This window comes from Dermochelys coriacea, chromosome 2, assembly GCF_009764565.3.
Source record: "Dermochelys coriacea isolate rDerCor1 chromosome 2, rDerCor1.pri.v4, whole genome shotgun sequence".
NCBI lineage: Eukaryota > Metazoa > Chordata > Testudines > Dermochelyidae > Dermochelys > Dermochelys coriacea.
This window is the reverse complement of record NC_050069.1, coordinates 222,840,021-222,850,492: the sequence shown is the minus strand read 5'-3', so window position 1 is coordinate 222,850,492 and position 10,472 is coordinate 222,840,021.

Below are 10,472 nucleotides of genomic sequence, written 5' to 3'. Positions count from 1 at the left end.
CCATTAGAAATTACAGAAACTGGGTTTAATAATAAAGAAAACAAATTTTATTAACTATAAAAGGCAGATTTGAAATGGTAAAAGGGGTAACAAACAGAACAAAGCAGTTTACTAAGCAAATGAAATCAAACATGCAAACTAAGCTAGTTTCACTAAAGAAATTGGTTATAAATAGTATTTCTCACCCGAGATATTGTTGCAGCAACTTTGCAAAGTTTCTGTGGTTCAGAGTTTCAGTTATATTCCTTTTCAGACTGCACCTCTGTCTCAGTCTGGACTCCCCCCTTGCCTTCCCTTCAGGTGGCTTTTGCAGTCTTTCTTCTTGGGCAGACAGTCATGGAGAGGAGGAGACCTGTTGGCCTTCCTCCCCACCGTTAAATAGGATTTACATAAGGCAGGAATCCTTTGTTTCCCAAACTTGACCACCCTTCCCTTACAGTGGAAAGTTACAAGAAGACCCAGGTAATGTTTTAGTATCAGGTGACAAGACCACCTAACTCTGTAGTATCACAGCATTCATAAATCAGTGGCAGTATGGAGTATCCGCAGGAAGGCCAAGCTTTTCACAGTCTATTGTCATCACTGAGGGGTCATCCGCCCTGTCTGACTTTTCCATTGTTGTACCTGAAGTGTTAGCAGTGGGCGTCACCCAAAGTAGCATAGTTGAAATACAGATACATAGTCAATATTCTTAACTTAAGACACAGAAATGATACAGGCATACAAACTGGATAATCACATTCAGTAAATCATAAGCTTTCCAATGATATCTCACAAGACCCATCTTGCATAAAGTATAGCTCAGTTATGTCATATTCATATCATGAGCATATTTTCATAAAGAATATGGAATGACACGTCACACCGGGCTGTTGTGAGGCTGAATTAATTCATGTAGATGCAATGCTTTAAGTTCCTTCAGGAAAAGCACTACTTACAAGAAATACAAAGGATTTGCTCTGTGCGTGTGTGTATGCATGCCCGCGCACTGTCATTCTCTGCAGGAAGTTAGATGAATGGACTGAGATGAATCTCTCAGCCCCTGGGATGATGGGGGAGCACATAGGGCAGAAGGAGCCCATAGAATTTATGCTAGAGTATGGACATGTTGTAACCTGACCTGCACATACTTCTTTATCTATTTTGTGTGCTTCCATCTATCAGGTTCATACTACTTTAGACTCAGCAAAAGGGACTGTGCTAAGAGAAGAGTGGGCTCAGAACAGGACTGGGAGCTGGAAACTCCTGGGATCTGATTGCAGCACTGAGTCTGATGCCTTGTTTTGTGAAGGTGGTGGTGATTGTTGTGTGTGTTGTAGCTGATTTCTTCATGGTAGAGCCCAGAGTATGCTAAGTGTTTTCCAGAAATATGAGAAAGGCCAGCCTGCTTGATTTCTCTGCCTCACTTTACTTGTCTGAAAATGGAGATAGCAACACTTACAGAGATGAGTGGAGTAGTTAATATTTAGAAAACCCTTTGATGACTGAAAGCACTGTATAGAAGGGCTAAGAATTATCATTATATTATTATTAAAGCAGTTTGACCTAACAACTGACCTACCTTGAAAGTTTTCCTATAGTATAGTTCCCACCTTCCAGATGCCTGAATTGTATTTTTAAACCAATCTTTACTCTCGCCCAAATATAAAAATGAAACAATAATAATCATACCTAGATCTTATAAAGCACTTTTCATTAGTAGATAAAAGGAAGGCAGCATCATTATCCCCATTTTACAGATGGGAAAACTGAGGCACAGCAATGTGATTTGCTCAAGGTCATCCAGCAGACCGTTGACAGAGCCGTGACCAAAACCCAGGCCTGCTGAATGTCAGTCTAGTGCTCTAGCCACTTACCTGATTTACTTTTGCTTCATCTTGCTGTGAATTAAATCAGAGAATGTGCACTGTGATAGGAGAGAACACTGGTTTTTTTACATTTAGCTAGACAATAACTCAGCTTATTAGTTAACATTGTCTGATTCAGGAAGACACTTTCAAAGAAGAATAACACTGATTTAAAAAAAAAACACATTTCCCTTGTGAATAGAATGGGGCATGTAGTGTACTGAGTGTTTACAGGGCCCCCTACTCACTGAAACTAAGCAAGGATTCTTGAAAGATCTCATGATATTGAACTTTATTAATGTTTTCATAGACATGGCCGGTAACGGTGAACTGCGGCCACTGGGAGCTGCGAGCGGCCATACCTGCGGACACTCAGGTAAACAAAGCGTCTCGCAGCCCGTCAGAGGCTTACCCTGAACAAGCCGTGAACCAAGTTTGGGAACCCCTGCACTAAGGCCTAGTCTAGACTAATGCTCTAAATCAATGTAAATTATGCTAATTAAGTTACATACGTAATGTAACATAAGTCAATGTAGCTTACATCGACTTAAAGTGGTATCTACACCACTCTGTCGAAGGGAGATGCTCTCCTGTCGACGTAGCTTCCACCTCTTGTTGAGGTGGGTTAATTAAAATGATGAGAGGGTGCTCTCTTGTCAACTTATCCCATCTTCTCTAGACCTGCTAAATTGATGCCGCTGCATCGATTGCAGTGGTGCCAATTTAGCCTGTAGGGTAGATAAGATTTGCAATTTTTTTTGTCAGTAGCCAGTTGTGTTTATTTAGCATCAGAATAATCCACTTGCTGTGGTCCCAGCTTGAAGCAATCAGCTGAGATTTGCACAGAGGAATTTGAAAGAAACCCTGGAAAAGGTTAGGTTGTCTAAAAAATAATATCTTTTATAGGAAACATATCTGTGTCAAAGCGGGATCAGAGAAAGGCTCTGTAATCAGAGCAGGGTGAGATAAGACTGTCTTCTAAATGAATTAATTTATAAATCTGATGGCTGTGTGAGCCTTTGTAGTCAGTAGAAGACAGAATAAAATCACTAATTTTATTTGAACTACACTGGTTAAGGAGGTGTGATTCTGCATCTGGAAGAGGGAGGTCTAAGAGAGAACAATAGGGTTTTTTATGACCTGTCATAGTCAGGACTCTCTTGCTGAGAGAGAAGAAAAAAGGTTGTCAGCACTGTTCCTAAATTCCCTCCTATTCTCCCCCTTTGCAATGCGCACACTTGTTTTTTTATTCTGTGGGTACCCAGCCTCACTTCTAAGCTTTGTACCAACCAGGTGCCAGATTATAGCCATTGTGGGATCTGACAGGGAGCACAGTGGGATCACGCTGATTATAATTATAGGAATTTGCAAGCTATTAAAAACACCAATGAACATCAGTATCCCAGAAAAGCCAATTGATACACTTGGACTTCATTTTTTGTTTTAAGGGAGCCCAACAGTAAATGAACCTAGTTATTTGTTAACTTGAGAAATTTCAGCATTTCTTTTTGCTGTCTCATTCTCTCCTCCCACATGCTTACTGGAAACCCCCGAGTGAGACACCTGGTGGGTACCTGGAACCGGTTCATTGTTTATTTAGCAGAGAAGATACATTTATTATTGATTCTAACTGACTGCAAGTCCCTGGCACTTGCGAACTATCAAACAACTCCCGGAATTGGTTTTTTTTTATATACTTTTAAAAACTGGATGGCTTTAGATTGGTGGTATTAGGAGAAAAAGCCTGCCCCTTTTAGGTGATGAGATGGTCATGGTCATGGTCTATAATGACAAAAAGTTATTTTCGGGGCTCTTTGAGGCTTATGTAAAATCAGTTGCTTTTTTTCCTGTCAGGTTCCCAACAAAGAGATATCCACATTACAATAGTCTCTACCACATAACCTAACTATACTATCTAAAGATGGAATGGGCATGGAGATAGAACTAGCCGCTGCATTTCTAGGGTGTGGCCACATCCATTAGGAACTAGAAGTCACCACAAATTCATTTGCAACAGGCCACTCATGGTAACAATTTTCCGACATCATTATTATTGAGAGCTGCATGTTAAGAGTTGCACACCAGGAGCCATTTGGAGTGTGTAACAACAGCAACTTCATTGAACATGCTAATATATAGACAGTGTTGCACATTCTAATGGGCCAACAGCCATAAGACCATAAGAATAGCCTTACAGGGTCAGACCAAAGGTCCATCTAGCCCAGTATCCTGTCTTCTGACAGTAGCTAGTGCCAGATGCTTCAGAGGGAATGAACAGAACAAGTAATCATCAAGTGATCCATCCTCTGTCACCCATTCCCAGTCTCTGACAAACAGAAGCTCGGGACACCATCCTTGCCCATCCTGGGTAAAAGCCATTGATGGACCTATCCTCCATGAATTTATCTTGTTCTTTATTGAACCCTGTTATAGTTTTGGCCTTCACAACATCCTCTGGCAAAGAGTTCCACAGGCTGATTGTGCATTGTATGAAAAAATACTTCCTTTTTTTTGTTTTAAACCCGCTGCCTATTAATTTCAGTTGGTGACCCCTAGTTCTTGTGTTATGAGAAGGAGTAAATAGCACTTCCTTATTTATATTCTCCACACCAGTCATGATTTGTTGGACTTCTATCATATTCCTCCTTACTCGTCTCTTTTCCAAGCTGAAAAGTCCCAGTCTTATTAATCTCTCCTCATACGGAAGCTGTCCCTAATAACTTTTGTTGTTCTTTTCTGAACCTTTTCCAGCATTCTTTCTATTAACGACCTACATATATAGGGACATTTCCTTTACAGAGCACTTTTATAACATCTATTGACTCAGGCCCTGCTTTTCTACTGACTGCAAACAGGCAATTGCATCCATATTGAGCCCCATTGACTTAACCACATGATACATGTCAGTAGAGCAGGGGGTCTCTTAGGTCAAAGTCAGTCTAGCTGTATTCTGTACTGTATGTTTCTCTAAAGTCTTTATTTTAAAGTCTTATCTGATCAGCACTTAGATCCTATGGAGATGAATGTGAGCTAGATAGTTGGGTCAGAAATACAACACTTTTAAGCAGCGTTATGGATAGCATTGCTGGCCTAGTGCCAGGTGTGACACCTTCCCATGAGCAGAAGCCAGAGACTGCAAAGCACCAGCAGGAACCCTGGAAAGGGCTCCTCGAGGCAGCAAAATAGAAGCCTTTGGTAAATCCCTGCTAATTCTCTTGACTATCCAGCCACAGATTTCTTCAAAGCCTTTGCAGTTCATCCTTGAAGCAGGCTATTCATTCCTCACAGCCTCCTCATGAAACTCTGTGATGCCACTGGGCTGAAATGAGCAAACATAGAAGGCCAAATTCTCTGCTGATTCCCATGGTATGCAGCGCCATTGATTCAGTGGGATTGTTCAGGGTCTATGCGAGCAGATGTTTCAGCCCCGAATGAGTAGATTCCCCCTCTTCACATATTTCAGAGTAGCAGCCGTGTTAGTCTGTATTCGCAAAAAGAAAAGGAGTACTTGTGGCACCTTAGAGACTAACAAATTTATTTGAGCATAAGCTTTCGTGAGCTACAGCTCAAATGCATCCGATGAAGTGAGCTGTAGCTCACGAAAGCTTATGCTCAAATAAATTTGTTAGTCTCTAAGATGCCACAAGTACTCCTTTTCCTCTTCACATAAAATTCCTCTTTGTTAGGATGAAGGGACGCTTGTGTGTACTTTGTTCCTGCTGCTGCTGCTCTGGAGGACAATAGGGCTGGGATACATTGTGTAAATAAACAATTTACATGAAGAAAATATCTGACTCCATGTCACTGATTTCTCATCTAAATGGAAACCACACAGCCAGACCCCCAGCTTGGCTACTGCTTGGCCACATTCTGCTGTTTAGAGAGTGCTGGAAGATAAAGGATCGAGTGGTGATGTTTAACGTGCAGCTTTTTAGCTCCAGATTTTGATTTTCTGCCATCATCTATTTTGTTAGTGCTCAGTTGAGAAGCCAGCTGGTGGTTAAGTGTCTCCTGGAAGAACTGTATTTTAAGGAAGAACTTGGAAGAAAGGGTGAAGTCATGGCTTTCCAGGTCAGGAAACAGGTCCCAAATACAGGGTCCTGCTCCATACTTCTACCACATATTTAGGATGGGCAACTGGAGACCTGAGTAGGAAACTAATTTTCTTTCTGCCTTCAACATCAATGCTGGGACAACTGACTGCACTCTTCCACACTTGCTTATATGATATCATCAATTCTCTTACTTTCCTGTGCTAGAATGTTATAGCCAGCCACAGGTTTTGTTGAAACCTCAAGTTAACTGGTCTTAGGAGGAACTTATGCTGATCTCAAAAGACAGCAACGTTTAGCTTTTCTAGAGTTGTGTGTCAGGCACACATCTAAAACGTTAGGAGATCTTTGGCTCTCCTGTGGTAGAAAAGCTGGGAGAGGCTTGACTAAGTTGTATGGCAGAGTTAGCTCAATTAAAATTATCTCAGCAGTCCAGCGCAGTTATATTTTAAGCATTTGCTTTGCCACCATTATTTAAAATCACTTTAAGACTTTTGACAAGAGATTTGGCTTGTGGGACCAACTGTTTGTAAATTAAACACATACCACATCAGCCTCTAAAATGGGAGGAGAGATTGAAACAGTCCCATATATGATGGCTTTGTGTGGCATACACAATCTGCAGAATTCTGCGAAATCAGACACTAACTGTTCAGCATGTTGCAGGGTCTGCAAGGCCCCTGGTGGGACACTTCTGCTTTTTTGAAGTGTTGCAAAGTGCAGACAGTCTGGGGCACAGCAGTATTTCCATTTACTTTCAAACTATGGAAGCAGATTCTCCCTGGACTCACTAGAGTTTGCTTTCCAGCTAAATAACAGAACAGAATGTGCCATTAGCAGAGCTGCTGAAGCCTGGCTAGAGTCTGACACGTTAACCTCTCTGAGAATTACATTAAGGCTCTGAATAGATCTACTGCTGTCTCTATTTGTAGAACGGCAGGGATGTCTGGTACAGACAAGTGGGTCACAAAAGATTGCTGTGTGCAGTAAATGTCAGACTAAATTGGCTAGCTGCTCAGAAATTTTCCAGATGCAACTCAAGCTTTGTACCATCCAGAGGTCTGGATGACCTGTTTGATATTTAATACATTGTTAACATTGAAACCACACACGTTTTTTGTGTTGCTCCTTATGCTATGGGGACAGTGTATTCAGTGCTGTTGAATTAGAATTAAAGCTTTTAAAACAAGGACAGGAGTGTATGTTATGGTATCTATACCACTGATGGACTTCCATGCTCTGGTATCTAAAGCTAGAACTAACTGGGGATATTGATATGAGCTCTTTGCTAAGTGCTTGCATACTGATGCAGTTGAACCCTTGCGACAATGTAACTGACATGGTTTAGACTATTTGCATTGCTATTCCCATCAATTTAGATTATTTTAACAACAAAATACCTTAAAATAGGAAGCTACATTGTCTGAAAATATCAGTAAAGAAAATCTCACTGGTTTTGGGGGGGTTTTTTAGTTTATTTGAATATTTATTTGAATCCAGATGTATTTGACCAAGAAAGATTTTCCGTACCAATTCTATCAGATCTCACAACTGGTGAAATCAGACACACAATGGGGAAGAGACAAAACTATAAATATGCAGCTCCTATAATTTTAGCAGCAACAAGCAGGGACGGAAGAATAGCAACACTCAGAAGTTTACTTTAGTAATAACATTATAAATTACATCACACCTTTTTTCCCATGAGAGTGCCACAGCACTTTGTAACCTATATGCATTCAGACAGGTTTCAGAGTAGCAGCAGTGTTAGTCTGTATTTGCAAAAAGAAAAGGAGTACTTGTGGCACCTTAGAGACTAACAAATTTATTTGAGCATAAGCTTTCGTGAGCTACAGCTCACTTCATCGAATGCATCCGATGAAGTGAACTGTAGCTCACGAAAGCTTATGCTCAAATAAATTTGTTAGTCTCTAAGGTGCCACAAGTACTCCTTTTCTATATGCATTCAGGTAGCATTTCACACATTAATGAAACCCAGCCCCTCCAGGTGCAGGGCAGCACCCAGGCAGACAACAGTACAGCAACTGGGGAAAGATTAAATAGTGGCCAAGGATAGCAGGGCAAATCCCTTCTCTAACAAAAAGTTCCCTAAGACTTTCAACCTCCGTGCAGAGCAGAACTGACCTTGGTTTTTAAGGTATCATCTATGAGACACACTTGCACTAAACTCTATTGAGTTAAATGTATCTATGAGGGATGAGTCAACCCAGGCATGTTTCGAACGTGTTGTTTCCTGGAGTTTGAGGGGCAAGCTGACCACTGTGGTAAATGTGTACAACCCCAGTGAAGATAAGGGAGTTGTGCCTGCTTATGTCAGTGGTGTATTTGGTCCTAGGTATTTAGAATCTAGAAATGGGCTCAAACATAACTGTGGATCTAATCAACTTTGAACTGTGAATTGTTAGAAATCTGGACTCTAATTTATGGTTTGGGCCCATCTCTGTGTTAGACCAGCCTTGCCCTATCTCCCCTGCCATGCTTTAACACAGAATCGTTCTCTTTCTTTCTTTCTTTCTTTCTTTCTTTCTTTCTTTCTTTCTTTCTTTCTTTCTTTCTTTCTTTCTTTCTTTCTTTCTTTCTAGTTGAAAGCCCTTTTGTTCTTGCTGCACTGGTGGGAGTTTATTCCAGTTTAAAATCATCTGCAATTTAGGTTTCCTTCAATAAATTATGCAACCACATGCACATATGCTCAATATGCAAACATAATCTAAGAGTATCCCGTATAAACTAAGCAAGCTACTTCTACAAGCTGAGAAGGAAGTAGGCAATGAATAATTATATTTATTTCTGTTTTTAAATATGTGGGAGGTGCTCGAATACTACCTTCCTGGTGGCCATATAAGTACATAGATTGATACATAGGATTAGATCATATTCATATTAGGTTTCAGAGTAGCAGCTGTGTTAGTCTGTATTCGCAAAAAGAAAAGGAGTACTTGTGGCACCTTAGAGACTAACAAATTTATTAGAGCATAAGCTTTCGTGAGCTACAGCTCACTTCATCGGATGCATCCGATGAAGTGAGCTGTAGCTCACGAAAGCTTATGCTCTAATAAATTTGTTAGTCTCTAAGGTGCCACAAGTACTCCTTTTCTTTTTATTCATATTAGATTAGATTAACAAAAGATGGAGTACTATATGTACTGTAATATCCATCAAGGCTTATAGGTTTTTGGTGCAATCAGACTTGTAGCATTAGTGAGCTGGCAGATGCACAGCATTGCATTCTGCGAGGTAGTTATCTATATAATGTAGTTGCCTTCATTATTACTCCCCCCTCTCTATTTTAGAGTCTAAATTAACTGTGTGGTTTAACAAATAAGTATTTATATATCTATATCTATATTTGTAATTATTTTATATAGATAGATATATACACACACACAACATTATATATACAATAATATTATATATATCCGGTATTGTATTATATATATAATAACACAGGTTTTCCATAAAAGGTGCCTAGACTAAGGGTCTACCCTGAAATGTAAGTGAAATCAACAGGACAGGGTCTCACCACAGATACACTGATATAAATATGGAATAAAGTTATTGGTATCAATGGAGTTCCATAAGATTCACACCAGTGTAGTTGAGACTTAAATATGTCCCACTGACATTGCTGAGAGCTGTACATGTAGAAACAGAGAGAGAATTTGGTTCTTGGTCTGGAAGGGAAAAACATTTATTTTATATAAGGATCCATCATGAAGTTTGGGGAAGGATTTCTCTATGGAGTTCCTATATATTAGGGCAAAGTAAATTCTTGAATTAATTACGAAAATGAAAGATTGCCTCATGCATTATTCCCTTTTTATTTCTATTTATTGTTGGACATCAGCTATAACAACGTTGGTATATTATTTCAATTTTCTTTTCTGAATGTATGATAAGGTACAACAGTTATGAGTTCAGCCTAAATAGATATCTATCACTCAGTGGGTCCTTTTGTTTTGTTTCCTTTAATATTATCTCTGTGTTAGAGCTATTAATTGCATCAAAGGACAGAAGCTGACCAAAGCCTTACACTGGCAGCAAGGCTGTACTGGTTTCCATGCATTGTCACGTACTATTTGAGATATTGAAAAGTTGAAAAAACAATCGTTAATTTGTTTTTAAAAGTGTAAATGAATTGGATCAACTGTGTTCACAACAAAAGAGGGAAAACTCCATGTTTCTAAGGATTTGATTTGTTAGTGAGCGTTTGGACAGAAGAGGGCAGCACACAATGACATCTAAGTGATGCACCCGATTCTGTTAGCATTTGGAGTCACAAAGCAGTAGACTCCTTTAACAATATGTACGCATGCTGTAATGGAAACAGGCAGAAATGTAATTATTGTAAAAGGCTATTTCTCTAGCTTTTTCCAGTCTGAATGCTCAGAGTGTTTGATACATGTTCGTGAAGTACATGGAATAGGAAAAGTGCCACATGGGGCTAATTTTATGATTTATCACTAATCATTTATTCTAAAAGTGAAAAACTGATAGATCTGGATTGAGCCACACACGGTACAAACTACAATCCACATCTCTGATGATTCACTTT